Source organism: Durio zibethinus, chromosome 1 (genome assembly GCF_047325235.1).
Source record: "Durio zibethinus cultivar Kanyao isolate XHJ-2024 chromosome 1, ASM4732523v1, whole genome shotgun sequence".
Classification (NCBI taxonomy): Eukaryota; Viridiplantae; Streptophyta; class Magnoliopsida; order Malvales; family Malvaceae; genus Durio; species Durio zibethinus.
Window position 1 is genome coordinate 25,506,603 of NC_143162.1, and position 16,097 is coordinate 25,522,699.

The following is a 16,097-nucleotide window of genomic DNA, read 5'->3' on the forward strand; positions in this document are numbered from 1 at the left end:
TTGCATGTTGAAACTAAAAATAAAAAGAAAAATCATTATAAAATTGAAACAAAAATAAAAAAAGGTTGCTCGAAAAGCAAATAAGGTATCAATTGATAAAGAAACAAGAGGTAATAGGTAAAGAAACAGGAAAACGGTAAATGGAGATTATTTTAGGAAGAAATTGAAGAATTAATTAGATGGAAAATAAAAGACAAGCAGAATTGAGAAGTAATGTCCTTTTAATGTTTATATTCATGTTAGGGCACATACATTATAAAGTTCATGCATTTGCATGAGCATTTGTGAAATGAGGTTTTGTGGTTGCAAGGGATAATCGAAAAAAAAAAAAATTTTGAAATTAGGGCATCCATGTCATGTATGAATGTCAACATTTGCATTCATAAGAGGCATTTGCATTATAGAAAAGAAATTTGCTAGTAAAAAGGTTTTCATGCAACTTCTTAAGTACATTTATGTCATAATAAAAAAAATCAATATTTGCATCATCATAGAGTCATCTACATGAAAAAAAACATTGACATCTGCATCATGAAAAAATTACTTGCATTTGCGTCGAGCATTTGCATCACAAAAAAACTCTGTCAGTACATGAATTCTTGCATTCACATAAAGACATTTGCATTGCATCATTTGATTGAAAATAGATATTTGAGTCATGATTGCATTTGTCAAAAAAAAGAGAAAAAAGAAAAACGTTTTTGAGAAAAAAAATTTCAAAAAAAGGGGGAAGTTTGTAAAAACAAACCAAAGAGGATAAGAATATCCCAGTTCAAGAAACAAGAAAAGTAAATTCTACCAAGAAAAAGGATAGAGAGTTTATAAAAAAAAGAAAAAATAAAGAGAAAAAGGAAAAATAAAGAGAAAAAGGAAAAAATAAAGAAAAAAAGAGATAAAGTAGTATAGCATGAGAAAAAATAAAAAAAATAAGAAAGAAATAATAGTTTCATCTACAAAAGAGGTTACTAAAGAAATAAATGAAAAAATGAGATATGACAGCAAGTCAAGTTTTTTTTTTTAAAAGAGTGAATGTCAAGAAATTTTACAAAAAATAATATTTAAACCTAGTTTAGTAGGCACCTAAAAGAGATTAAGTCCAGTTTAGTAGGCACCTAGATTGAATTTAAGCCCAATTTAGCTAGCATAAATGAAATTTAGGCCCAGTTCAACTAACACCAAAATGAGATTTAAGTTTAGTTTAACTGGCACCCAGATTAAGCTAGTTTAGCTGGCACCCAAATTGAGATTTTAAACCTAACTTAGCTAGCACCCAGATTGAGGCTTTAAGCCCAAATTCATTAACACCCAAATTTTAAGCCTAGTTTAGCTGACACTTTAAGCGCAAATTAATTGACACTTTAAGCCCAGATTAGTTGGCACCGATAAGATTTAAATTGAAGTTAGTTGGGACTAGATTTTAAGCCCAATAAAATTGGCATCAATTCAGAAAATTGTTGTGATCAAGTTTACTTTAAATTACTCGATTGTGATATCTGAGTTTTTTTCGATGAAATATCCAAAAACATTTGCATATTTTTCTTAGTGATAATATCCGAGATCTTTTCAATGATGATATCTGAAGTCATCTACATTTACTCTGTGGTGATATTTGAGTATTCACATTCATGTCTAAATTGCATTTTCTTGATGGGAGTTTCATTAAACAATTCTCGATGGTGATATCCGAGCTTTTTCAAAATCACTCAATGATGATATCCAAGTATTCAAATATGAATTTTATTCAATTTTTTTATGGGAGCTTTTGTAGCATTCACTCAATGGTGATATTCTACTTCTCTTTTATGCTAATATCTGAGTATCCAAGTCTAAATTTGCATTCACTTGGTGGTTATATCTAAGTATTCATGTCTAAACTCACATTCACTCGATGGTGATATCCGAGCATCAATGTCTAAACTTGCATTCACTCGGTAGTGATATCTGAATTCTCTTCGATGATGATATATTAAATTTAAGAAATATTAATAACTGAATTTTTTTTTATAAGCAAAATTTTAAAAAATGATTTGTAAGTCCTCCAAGCATAATCCCACAGACCTTCGAGCAAAAACTTGAATATTTGTAAATCCTCCAAGTAAAATATTTTTAAAATTTAAAGTTGTGAAACTTCTATCTAGATGACCATTTATAAATGTCAAGATTTGTAAGAGCTCTAAGCATAGTCTTTAAGTCCTCCATGGATAGTCTTTAAGTCCTTCGGATAAAGTATATTTTAAATTTTAAAGTTATGGAATCTCTATCTAGATAAGCATTTGTAGATGTCGGATTTTTAAGACCTCTAAGCATAATCTCTAAATTCTCCAAACCGTGAATCCAAAGCCCTCTAAACTGTGAATTATTTACTTTATTGTGAATCTAAAATCCTTCAAACTGTGAATCATTTAATTTATTGTAAATCCAAAGTTTTTTTTAATTGTAAATCGTTTTCTTTAATATGAATTTAGAGTTTTCCAATCGTGAATCATTTTCTCTATTATGAATCTAGAGTCTCCGACTATGAATCATTTTTTTTGTTGTAAATTTAAAGTCCCTCAGTTTTGAATCTTTGATTCCATTATGAATTTTGTTTGAAAAAAAAAAAGAAACAAAAGAAAAAGGAGAAAAAAAAACCCCTTTTAAAGCTATCAAGCTTTTGTGCTGAAGCTTTCTAAATTAGATTTTAAATTTATTCTTTTAAAGTTATTGAGCTTTTACTCAAATGAGCTTTCAAATTTGTTTCAAAAGTTGTTGAGCCTTTACCTAAAGGAGTTTTTAAATTTATTTTCAAAAAAGTCAGTTAGCATTTGCTTAAAAAAATTTTTAAATTTATTTTCAAAAGTTATTGAGTCTTTATTTTAAATGAGCTTATAAGCTTATTTTTAAAAGTTGTGGAGCCTACGTTAAAAGGAGTTTTTTTAAAAAAAGAATTTCAAACAAAATCCAAAAAAAAATTGAAAAGAAAATTCCAAAAAAAATAAAAAATAAAGGAAATATAAAAAATGAAAAAAGTAAAAAAGTAAAAAAGCAAAAAAGCAAAAAAGCAAAAAAAAAAAAAAGAACAAAAAAAGAACAAAAAAAACACAAAAAAATGAAAAATCCTTGAGTTAACCCCAAACAAAATTATTGTATATGACTTTACCCTATTCGTGATTCTTAATAATATGCAAATAAGGGCAACTGTAAGCATCTAATTTTATCTGGATCGATTCAATTTTATTCATTTTTTGCGCTTAATTCAAATGATTTGATTTAAAGCTAATTTAAGCGTTATAATTGGAATAACTCATCTAGGGCATATCCCAAATTAATTGTTTTTTGATCACTTTGCATGAGGTAAAATCCAATTCCAATTCTACGCGAGTTAAAACTCAATTTAATTAGGGATAATTCAAATTTTAATTATTTGGGATTGAAGGCCTAATAGAAGTCTAGGTCAATTTTTTTAGGCCCAAAATAATTCAATATTAACCCAAATTTCCATTTTAGACCCAATTTAGTTTTTATTTCTTAGAATTAATCAAATGAATCAAAAAAAAAGAAAAACAAAAAACAACAGGAAAATTAAAATGGTTGACAGCCATTACAAGACCAGGGAGCAGCAATTCATAACATGCCAAATTTCTCAAAAGCTTCAACTTCATTACCCTACCATGCTGAAAAACTTTAGACTATTACAATAAATAGATCTAGCAATTTTAGACATGATACAATAATACGAGATGAAAATGATACAAAAAAACCATATATGTGCTTTAAAAAAACATGTTTCGTATTTATTCGTGTCGACACAAATTTCGACATAACACAATTCATGTCGTATATATGTAAAGTCGTCTAAACACGTGACACAACATGACACGAATAACATATTTAATTTAATCTTGTTATACAATACCTATTTAATACGTTTAACACATTTTTTATATTTATTTTAATTTAATACAAACATATAAAGATTATTTTAATTGTTAATCTTTTAATTATGATACTTAATTAGCTATTTAATATTATATAAAAATTGTTTTAAACATTTAATTATGATAATTATTTACTAATTATTATAAAATTATTTTTATATTAATAATATTAATATTAATATTAGTCCTATACATTCTTATTTTATTCTTTGATCTTTAATAGTTTATCATTTTAAATTTGATACTAAAAATTAATATAGTTATATAATTTAAATTTAAATTTATATATATAATACATATTAAATGAGTATTAAATTTTTTATTTTTCTAATATGTAAGTATTTTTTATATTATTAATATACCAAATTTATTAAGTTGTAAATGACAGATAATTTATAGCTATTTATTATTTTAGTTGTGTTCTTGTATATATTCGTATTACTCGTATATATTCGTGTAAATCTATGTTAGTTGTGTCTATTCGTGTATATCCGTATTATTCGTATTTATTCATATCGTATTTAAACGAATTAATTATTCACTTGTTAATCATGCCGTGTCACATGTAACACGTATATTAAACGTTTCGTATCGTATTTAAGATTTAAACACATTTTATAATTCGTGTCGTGTTTTAATAATTCGTGTCATTACATATGTCAAATACGACATGAAAACATGAATTACTAGGTTTAGTTATAAATTGCCAAATAAAGACCAAGAAAGAAGATATACAGATTGGGGGGGAGCAAAACTTCTTGAAAAAAATCTTCCAATTCCACCAACATCAACCTCATCCAGAACAATACCTAAAAAACTCCACAACCCTAACTCCCATTTGGCCAGAGCAAAAAATGCCATCAACAGCTTCCCTATAATCGACCTCCATTGGCAAGCAAAAGCCACGGTATCCCTTTCCGCAACGACCACCACCGAACCCTCTTAACCACTAGAAACAACAACAAAGCCAAGACCTACAGCATCACCACCACCAAACATAGCCCATCATCAAGACCATCCCTCCACCAAGCTACCACCACTTATAATCACTACCACCCACCATTTGACTACCATCAACTTCACCCACAAACCCCCCAGCTGAAACCTTTTTTGCTAACCAAAAAACATCTCCACAACAAAAACCACCCCTAGCCAAACCCAATAGCAACTAGCCCTATATCTATAACCATCATTGCCATTTTTCTAACACAAACTTATCCCTTTCAGTATCAACAAATCGCAAACCTTCCTCTACCAACACACACATTGCCACACCACCCATAAACCAAAATCATCCCCACTGCCATCACAACCAAAAACACAAAAAAAAATAAAAAATCATAATCCTTTCAGTGAGGAACCCAACCGTAGAAAAAAAACACAAAAAAGAGAGCAAGCCACAACGCCTTGAACCTAATCAAGCCAAAAACAAAAAAACAAATATCAAAACAGGGGAGAAGGGTGTTTCAACATCAGGGTCTTTTGTGGGATTTTTAAGGCTCGTCAAAAAAGAAAAGATAGGTCAAAGAAGAGGAGAAATAGAGCTCGTGGTCGATGACAATGGAAAAGCAGCAGCATAAAAGAGTGTTCACGATAGTTTATGACGATGCAACTTCTGAATGATTTGAACCAGTAAAAACAAGAAAGAGAAAGAGGAGAACATCATATTTCACTTTGGGACAGATCGGACAGCGAAAGTGGATGTTTTAAAGCTTTGAAACTAAAACTTTCAATGAAGATCTAGGATGTTTCGATGATATTTGGGCAAAACTGACGTTAAGACGTAGAAGAGGAGGCTGAGGAGAAGCTGAAATTTGGGAGCCAAAAGGTGCGGGCAGGCAGTAGCAACGACGGGGATTTTTTTGCCGAAATTTAAGGTGTAAGGGGAAGAAGTTCTAGGTTCTTTAGAATGGATAAGTTTTTTTTGCAAACGAAAAAGTTGAAATGAAATACAAAAAAAAAAAGGTTGGTTTTGTAAGTTTAAAAAAAAAAATCTAACCCAACCGATCTGATTCAACCCAACTTGCCCAGCTTGAACTGACCTACCGCATCATGGATCCTTAGCCTATAGTCCTAGATAAATCCACGTTGTAGGGGCTTATTCTTGTGTAGTACATTTTGGCTAATGAACTTGGGTTTTAACATCAAGATTTGGAAGTGAATTTGGGCTTTGAATTGATTTAGACTTTTGAAGCTTACCCCTTGTGGATTTGAGGCTACAAATTAGGTATATTTCCTTTCTCTTTTTTTATTCTATTTATTTTTAATGTTTATTTAATTTTAAGCACTTTTGAAAATAAACTTGTTTATAGGTGATTGAAATTGTTTACTAAAATATATAAATTTATAAAATAAAAAAATGAATTGAAATAATTTCATAATTTCAAAATAATCTTTAAAATAGAATTTTCAAAATACAAGATAATATATTTCAAAAAATGTGATAAATTGGGAAACCCTACCTAGATGTTGGAAGGAATCCAAAGTGGGCTTTTAAAAATTTAATTCTTTTTTATTTTTTATTTTGGAAAGGAAATGAAGGAAAATAGTATAAGATTAAATATGCATAAGATGGATTAAATTGGTTGTTTTAATTTTAGTTTACATTTGCACCATTTATTTGCTTCATGTTGCAATAATATAAAACTATTAAGGTAAAAGGGGAATTATGAAAATCGAATTTGTTTCGAAAATCTACCTAAATGTTCAAAATGATTGAGGAAGTTCAAGTTATCATTAATTTCCATTTTCCTCTTAGAAAAAATTTTTGAAATCTTAAAACCCTAAACCCTAAAACAAGACCTAAATCCTAAAAACCCACCATAACCCTAAAGTTTACCTAAACCTTAAATCTGACTCACAACCTTAAATGATCACCCAAAAATCATTCAAACCTTAAAAAACATTGACCTAAGCCCACACCTAAAGCCATACTAAAGTTCAAAAGATTCGTATGAAAATCTCATATGAAATAATATATTCTTGAATGTCGCCTAAAGAATGAGGTATTTAAGAATTTTTATTTCATTAAGTTTTCTGCACGATTCCTTAACCCAAAATAATAATGATATTAAATAAAAAAATAAAAAAATGGTATCTTAAATATAAATAATCGCACCTAAATTCTGCCTAGAGATTGAAAAGTTTGAGTGGTCTCATTATATTTAATAACTCGATTTCAAAATTGCATATCATCATTATGCATAGCATTCATTAGCATATATGCATCTATTTATTATTATTTGCACTCATTCTACATGTTTATGCCTTTTAATTATTATTTGCTCACTAATTATAGCATTATTCATTTTTTTCACATAAAAATATTTTTTTAATGTGTTATTTAAAATGTGAAATTTTAAAATAGAACAAAAATAATATTTCAAGGAAGATAATTTTTGGTACTCTACTTAGATCTTGAAGAGTCACCAACAATTATCATATACAAAAATGTTTTTTTTTCATTTTTAAAGAATGTTGTGATAAATTTTAAGTAAAAAAATTTATTTTTAAATTTTACCTAGATGTTAGAGAATTTTAAAATAATTTTTTAACCTAAAGATTGTTGCAATATTCCTAAATAAGGTTCAATAAAATTGAGTTTCTTGTTAAAAAGTGAAAGGAATTACTATTAAATTTTAAACTAAAATTATTTTTATCCAAAACTAAAGATAACGCATGATTAATTGATATCGTTTTTGAATGGGTGCTATAGGAGTGTTAATCCTTCTTCATACATAACCGAACTCTCCAACCTAACTTTATTTTCAAAGACCAAAATATCCTTTTGATAAACCTTAAATTCTTTTTTTTTATTTTATTAAAAATATGAACTTTTTAGGTGGTCAATTACACCTAACAAAAAAAATAGTGACAACTCCTTATTTTTCTTTATTTTTCTAAAATTTTTTGTCTAACGATCTCCAAAACCATTATAATAATATTAGTATTACAGTTATCTAGTGGTACCATGGTTTATACAAATCAAAGTGGTTGTATCCAAGTCAAAGTTTGATCTAGCCTTCCACTTTTTGTCTAACAACAATGAAGCTTTAAAAAAGATGTTCATGCCGAGCTCGACCTGAAGGATAAAAATCTAAAATCAAAGGTGATTGGAGGTTGGTCAGAATCAAAGGTCAAAATTATTTTTGGCATTTGCATTTTGATGTATAAGTTAGTGTTCGAAAGAAAAAGAAAGAAGATAAATCTAGAAAGAGTGAAGAGAATAAATTGCCCACACCTAAAATGAAAGAGGGTATTTATAACTAATGAAGATGGTGACTGAATCTTGGTGATCCAAGCTTTAGAGTTGGGTTTAATGCTAATGAAGCCAATCTGATATGGCATGACAGGTTGACTTTCAATGAGAGAATAACAAAGTATTATAATCATTTAGTATCAAGTGAGTTACTATACTAGTTGGGCTGACGTGAAAGATTTAAATTCAAACCAAACCAAACCCTCTTCATCCCTAAATCCTTTTAAAAAAATGTAAAAGTTTAATTTTATGCTTTGGGTTCCCTAAAGACCAAAAAAGAAAAAGAAAAAGCTAGGTAATGGTTCCAATGGATCATCAGAACATTATCTAAAAAGTTGCATTTAGTCTTAATAATCTTAATGAAGATAATACAAGTCCATCACAATCAATTGTCCATGTGGCTAAAAAAATTTCAACAATCACAATTTGCAATACTTTTCCAACTAATTAATTAACATTGGGATTAACAAATAATACTACTACAGCTTCACTACTTAATTAATTGAAAATCTTAACAAATACTACTATTGCTTCACTACTTAATTTATGATTGTCGAAATTCACCTTATTTTTTTAATAACTATAATTTTCTAAAAGTTTTTTCCATATGAAGACAGAGGAACAAGTTAAAAATATAAGTGTAAATGAATCGAATATGAACGAATAAATATGTATGTGGTTTATTAGTTTATTTTTTAAATTATTTTAAATTGGTTTATATTTGATAAGAAAATTATTCATTAAGTTCAAGTTCGATTCGTTTAAATGGCAGGATATTTATATTAAATTTATGCTCAACTCGTTTAAATTAAATAAACTCATTTGTAAACAAATATGTTCACGAACTTATATAAATGAACATATTTACAAACAATAGACAAATATAACCAAACAAATTTAAACAAACAAACTTACAATTATAAAATTAAAAATAAAACAAATAATAAAACAAATATAAACAAACCCTAAATGAACATAAACAATAAAATAGATTGAAAGACTAAAAGTGTTAGAAAATAATGTAAAAGATAAAAGTGTAATTTTATTATTGTTATTGAAAAATAAACGAATCTTAGATGAATATAAATGAACTCTAAATAAATAAATTTTAAATGAATTTATTCACGAATGTAAACGAACCAAATATAACTCTATTCGTGTTCAGTACACTTAATAAACAAATGTAAAAATATTATTTAAAATCGTTTATTTAACTTATTAAACAAATAAAAATAAAAAATATTCACGAACAATTCATCTAAAATTTTGTTCATTTATACTCATAATTAAAAATAACATAAAAAATTAAAAATACTTTTTTTTAAAAATAAGTACATATTAGATAGGTTTCTAGATTGAATTGCACTCCATTGGACTTTTAAAAGCTTATCCAAAGTTTAGCTTATCCATTTAAATTAGCTTAATTTATTCATAAAAAAATTAGTTTAATTTAAATTTATTAATTAATGTTAAAAATCATTTTATATTATTTTTTAATTATATTTAAAGTCAAATTTAAATAAAAATAAATATTTTATAATAAAATACTTTTATAAGTTAAGTTGATATGAAAACTCTTATCCAAAGTGTAGCCTAAGTTAAGTCAGGCCAGCAAAATTAATTTAATTATTTATAATGTAAGTTATAATATTTAAAGTACTTTTTATAAATTGTTTTATGTTTACAAAATTAATTGAAATTATAATATAAAAATTATTATCAAATAAAAAAAAAAAAGGTTATTCCAAAAAATTTCGCATCATATTTTTTTATATTAATCATAAACATATTAGGAGCTACGTGATAACATGTGTCGCCAGTTAAAATTTAACACAAAATAATTATTCGAATTGACACTATAAAAATTTAAATAACAACAAATTACTTTTGAAAATTTAAAAACTAAAACTATGTGCGCTTTAAAATTTAGGAATCACGAATCTAGTTTACTTTTTTTATTTTAATAAACATTTCACAATTAAAAGTAATATTAAAAAAAATCGATTTGGGCCTTTCGAGGCGCTACAGATGCCCGCCCGTTTTTTCGCCAACATGTAAAAGCCCTCGCGGGCTTTTCTCAAATCCCAACATAATTTAAACCGCACGGCCAATTCGCCAACTCCAGACGATATTATTTTAATATAAATAAAATTAATTTAGTATTATTAAATTATAAAAATTGACATCATCTAATCACCAAAACCTCAGAACCTCAGACAAACACCTTCTCCTGCGTGACAGCTAGTGAAAGCACAGAAAGATGACAAATCACCGGTCAGCTCCCAAAAATATTAGAGATGTTACGATAAGAGAGAATATAGCATCCTCCCTCTTACTTTTAAATTTTTATATTATATTCATTTTTATATTTATGTTTAATAAATGTTTTAATTTTTTTTTATTTTCACATATATTTAATGAATATTCGAAATTTCTATAACATATCTTTTAAAATAATAAGAATAAAATCTCATTTTTTAGTTTTTTAATTTTTATTTTATATATTTAAGTAATTTTTTATAAATATATATTAATATATATTTCAATAAAAATATATTAATTTTTATTAATCTAAAATAATAATTTATATTATTTAATAAAAAATATATTTGTTAAGTTTATGTAAAAATATATAAGTAAAATACAGACACAAGACAATGTTATATTATTCATTTTTATTTTTATATTTAATAAAAATTTAAAATTATATATATTTTTATACTTATAATATAATATTTATACTCATTTTTATTCAGATAAAAAATCAAATCTTTCATTAAATATGCTTAAAATTGACATAAAAAAACAATAACCCACACTGTGACACGTGTCTTCACATGAACTACCAACCTTGTCATACCTTGCGTTCCTCTGGTCACAAACGAGTGAGCGTTCCCAGCTTTGCATGCTTTTTTATATTTATTTTTGTATATATTGTATAATTATATTTAAATAAGATGAAAAAAAAAACAAAAAGTCAGAAATTTAAAAGTAAATGTTACAATTTAAAGTTGTCAATGCAGTTCAAAAAGTTTCATATAGAATAGGAGAATAAGTAAATACAAAAGTTTCCTCGAGTAAACAAAAGCATCGAGCATAGCAATATTTACTTTAATAGATGTTAAATAAATTAAATTTTTCATAAAAAATTAAAAAAGTAATTATAAGTATTTGGAAAGTATTGTAAATAGTTGAGATAATTGTTAATTACCAATTGCCACTGTAGGCATTGACTTGAAATTATTTTATAGATGGACTCAAATCTTAAAATTGTATACCTAATTACAAAGTATTTTGTTAAAGCTATCAAATATTACCAAGTTTTAGTCTTTGTTATTTTTTTTTTTAGCAAAAAGAGAGTGAACTGTATACAATATCTTTATCCAATATATTCTGGCTACTAACATATGATTTATCCAAAAAAAAAAAAAAATATTAAGCTCCAAACTCAATTATGTAATCATGAATTATCTCAAAATGAGCTTAAGTCAATATATATATATATAGCAACCTAGTATAGTTACAATACAGTTGGATTTTACATAATAACAAATGAGTGTATGAAATATTTTCTTGTCAGCAAGAGGAATCAGTTATCTAATTTCAAAGGCTAATAATTAGTTTAACTTCAAAACTAAAAAAAAATCATTTTTCAAGATTATAATAGGTATGCAGAAACTTACAACCAATGACCATTAAAAAATTAATTCACTAAATTGATTGCTATACATTACTATGAGATGATGATGACCCTTTTAAGTCTCTAATACTAATAATTGAAGTCAAGAATTCCTTTGTAAGCCATGAATAATGCCATTAGCCCATAACCAAACGATCAATCAAATGATATGTACAGCACATGGTAACATTTTAATTGAAAGATAATTAATTTCTTATTTGACTAAGGAGTAACTAAGAAAATAAATGAGTCATAAACAATAAAACCTGCCAATACTCCAATTAAAGTCCTTTCCTTCCAAAATTTAAATCAAAACACAATAAAATAGCTACTGGAATTTTCATAAGGTAATATGTCCCAAGATTCTCATAAGCTCTAATATGCTGCCATTTAGTTCTTTAAGCAACACCTAATTAACACAATACGTATGATTCATATGGCTTATTTCAGCCTAAAAGCTAGATAAGCCAAATTGATCTAACTTATAATGCCCGTAATTTTTGTTAAAGTAAGAAACTGACCAAAAAGTACTACTTGTAAGTTGTCCATTAATGCGGAAGATATTTCATTTCTCTTTTCAAACCTTTATACATAGATCCTTTTCGCACCTCCTTGTAAATGGTATCAGAGCTCTAAGTTTGTAAAAAAGTTTGTACTATTTTAGCTTATAGATCTATCTTGTAATCTTATTTTTATAACCAAAGTATTTATATCTACTCTTGTTTTTTGTTGTTATTTCATGTTTTAAAAGCTTATATCGTGAATCTATGATTATTTGCTGGTAATTGTTGAGCTTTGTATGTCTTGTTGTTGACTGACCTTTGGTAACCCATATAGAATCACACCGATTTTAAGCACAAAAAACATGGAATCAACTTCAAAAAATGATTATATTTGTAAAGATCAAGTTTATAATCATAGTTTGCATATAGATCCTGAGTTTGAATATAATAATATGTCTATTAATAGAACTATAAATGGTTTAATTGATCTTTCTTCTTCTTTTTTCACTAAGTTGTTTGTAAAAATGGATAATATAGAAGAAAAAATAGATTTACTTACAGAAAAAATAGACTAAAGACATATTCCCCCCGATACATTCATAGACTTTGGACCTTTTTATTATGGTAATATTATGATGGCTGATGACAATCTTTCATCTTTCTCAGCAAAGACGAAACAAGAAAAACTTGATTTTGACTCTTATAAATATTTAATTGAAAACTTTAAGTATAAAATGAAAAAACTTGAAGATTCGAAACAATGGGTCGATTATCTTCAAGTTATTGAAACCCTTTATGAAAAACATAAAGGACTTTTTCAAAAATATAATTATCATTACATGTTTAACTATGACACAATCAGTGTTAATAGTGAATAAGCAGATAATGATATGGTAGAAGATAATTTTGAAATTTTTGCTACTAATTCAGTAGTAAAACATGAACCAGTTTCATCAAATGAAACCACATCAGATGATTTTTCAAGTTTTGAAGATCAACCAGATCCAGAACCTCAAAACCCTATTTTTCAACCAGATGATAGAGGAAAAATAAAGGCATCAGAAATATGTAACCCAGATATGGATAGTTTTCTTCATTTTCCTAACTATTTACATTCTCATGAAGAATTAGCTCAGCATAAACCTCTACATAAACCTCACCTAAAAAAGGATGAGATAAAACAAACTTTAGAATTTGGCTAAACCAGTCAAATTAAACTAGAAGTCCCTATAATCTATTCGTTAAACAAACGAACGGTTGCACAAGGTGATACATATTTAGATCTAACCGGTGTTCCTATCAAAGACTATGGAAAAACCATAGAAGATTAGACACAATCTATGTCCATTGTTGTCACATGCTACAAAGATCAGTGGAACAAAAAAAGATTTCTTAATTATTTTTGTGGCACATGACAAGGTGATGTCCTTCAATTTCTCAAAAAATGAGAAAAAACCATTCTGAGAAAAACTCAGAAAGCTTACTTCTTGCAACAGGTAATATACCTCAATTATTAAAAGATCTAACTCAAATTTTAAAAAATGAGTTTTATGGAAGTACAGAATCACTAGATTCAAATCAAGAAGCTCAATTTTTCCTTTCAAAATTAAAACTATGTGATATTAGAAATCTTTATGATTTTTGTAAAAGATATATTTCTGAATATCAAAAATTAGATGAAGAACATTCAAAATTTTGGTTACAATAATTTTTCTTAAAACTTCTTGCACCATGGGATGAGCTTTGATCTCAAAATTATAATACTTATTTAGAAATCAAAATTAAATCTGCTAATGCTGCAAATCCCAGTATAGAACTATACGATACTCTTGGTTGTAGAATACACTACATGCATAGTCAAATTACAGAGCATTGTCTCAAGCAAAAAGTTATCAAATAGGTAAAATCTAAACTTAGGTACAAACAATGTACTAAGATTTAAGAAAATTATTTAGAATTTGGTTGTAACAAACAACCTATTCAAAGAAAACGTTTTAAACAACAACGTAAATTTTTTTGGAAAAAATGAAAGCTCGAAAAAATTAGTAAAAATACCAAGCCTAAAAAAGGTAAATTTGTTGTTAAAAGAAAGAAAATATCTTTTAAAAAAACTTGTAAATGTTTTATTTGTCATCAAGAAGGTCATTATGCTGATAGCTACCATAACAAAGGGAAAAGTGCTAGAAAAATGATTAGAAACCTTGAAGAATGTTATCTTCAAATTTCTTTTACAGATGAATTATCAGATGATGAAATATATTATTAAGTTTTTTCTGAAACTAATTATAGCTCCTCTAATGATGAATCTAAAAATATTTTTATGTTAAATACAAAGTCTAACCAAGATAATGTTTCAGTTACTTCTTTTACAGGTACAACAACCACAGTCAAAGAAGTTATGATTAAACTAAAAAATGTGATGTGAAAAACTCATCATATTTCTGATGAAAAACTCAAAGAATTACAACTCATCCAACCAGATGAGATTTATAAAACAAGTTGGTTTAAAAAATTCCAACCCTGGCATAAACTCCATATAGAAAAACTATCTGGTGATACTGTTGCTAACGATTCTAAATAAGGATAAGTCGAAATACCTCTTTTTACAAAACAGAAAATAAACCATTTCCTGAAAAAATATCCTAAATTTAAATATATACATATTGGTATGATTTTAATAACCATTAAACTGCTATTTTTGTCTTGCAAAGATATTCTTATTATAGCTGTCTTAATGGATAATCATTTTAAAAATCTTGTTAATGTTATAATTAGAGGAATCCAATCCAATCCAATTTAGCTGCTGGTGTTGTCTTATTTAAAGTTAAACCAAACTATTTTATTTTTATTTTTGATGAAAATATTGAAAAATGTTTGTCTTCATGTCAAAATAACAAATTCTGATATTGAAGAAAAATCACATGACCTTTCAATCAACTGGTCTGCAATTTATGAGTTTACAAATACTACAAATACTTTTATCAAACCGATAGATTCAAATATTATAGAACTTTTCGAACCAAATAGTTTTGATTATGAAATCAAACCAAAATTGGTTAAACTCGAAGACTTATCTGTCCCAAAATGATGGTATCTCAAAGATATTTCAGATAATACCTCTAAAAAACAGAAAGTACCTAGTTTAAATTTTTTCTCATCAGTAAAAAATTTTTATTTTAAAAATCCAAATGCTCCAACCAATTTTAATCCAAATCTAGTTTTACCCCAACAAATATTTTTGAACATAAAAAAGATAATGATATTGAGAGTATAACTAGCAATCAATCTTTTTATACTCCTCACTGAAGTTTTTTTTTAGGATTTATAGTGTAAACAATGTAGAAAATCTTCAAAGAGCAAACAATATAAGCCATACAGGTAATAATCAAATTCTTATTTTTACAGATGATAATCCATCCTAGCAAAATACAAGTGATAATCAATCCTATTATTATTCTGTTAATTCTATTTTAAACTCACATACTTCTTCCTCTAGAACACATAGACAATAAGAAATTAAAATTTTACATTTTATAAATAATTTTAGATTATCTGCACTTGACATAATTTTATTCTCTAAGAAATATAGATATTACACATTTGTGAAAGGTGACTTTCGATTTTAGGACTATAAACCGTATAGTCTACATATATTGCTTGACATTAGAGCAACAATATCAAGCTGTCGTAACAATGCTTTACCCATAAACAAATGGCAACCAATGAAGCATCCTATCATC

The 16,097-nt window shown here is 26.8% G+C and overlaps 1 long non-coding RNA gene across 4 annotated transcripts in view; it reads right to left on the reverse strand.

Annotated features, from left to right (window-relative positions):
• Positions 1-4,591: 4,591 nt before the first annotated feature.
• Positions 4,592-16,097, reverse strand: part of LOC111312180 (uncharacterized) — a 30,849-nt gene continuing 19,343 nt past the window's right edge. Inside the window, exons 5-6 of one of the 4 annotated variants that reach the window (XR_016343486.1) lie at positions 11,036-11,083; positions 4,592-10,416 (exon numbers count right to left, since the gene is read on the reverse strand). This is a non-coding gene — a long non-coding RNA (uncharacterized LOC111312180). The other 3 variants (XR_002692809.2, XR_002692808.2, XR_016343488.1) reach the window with 3 other exon arrangements.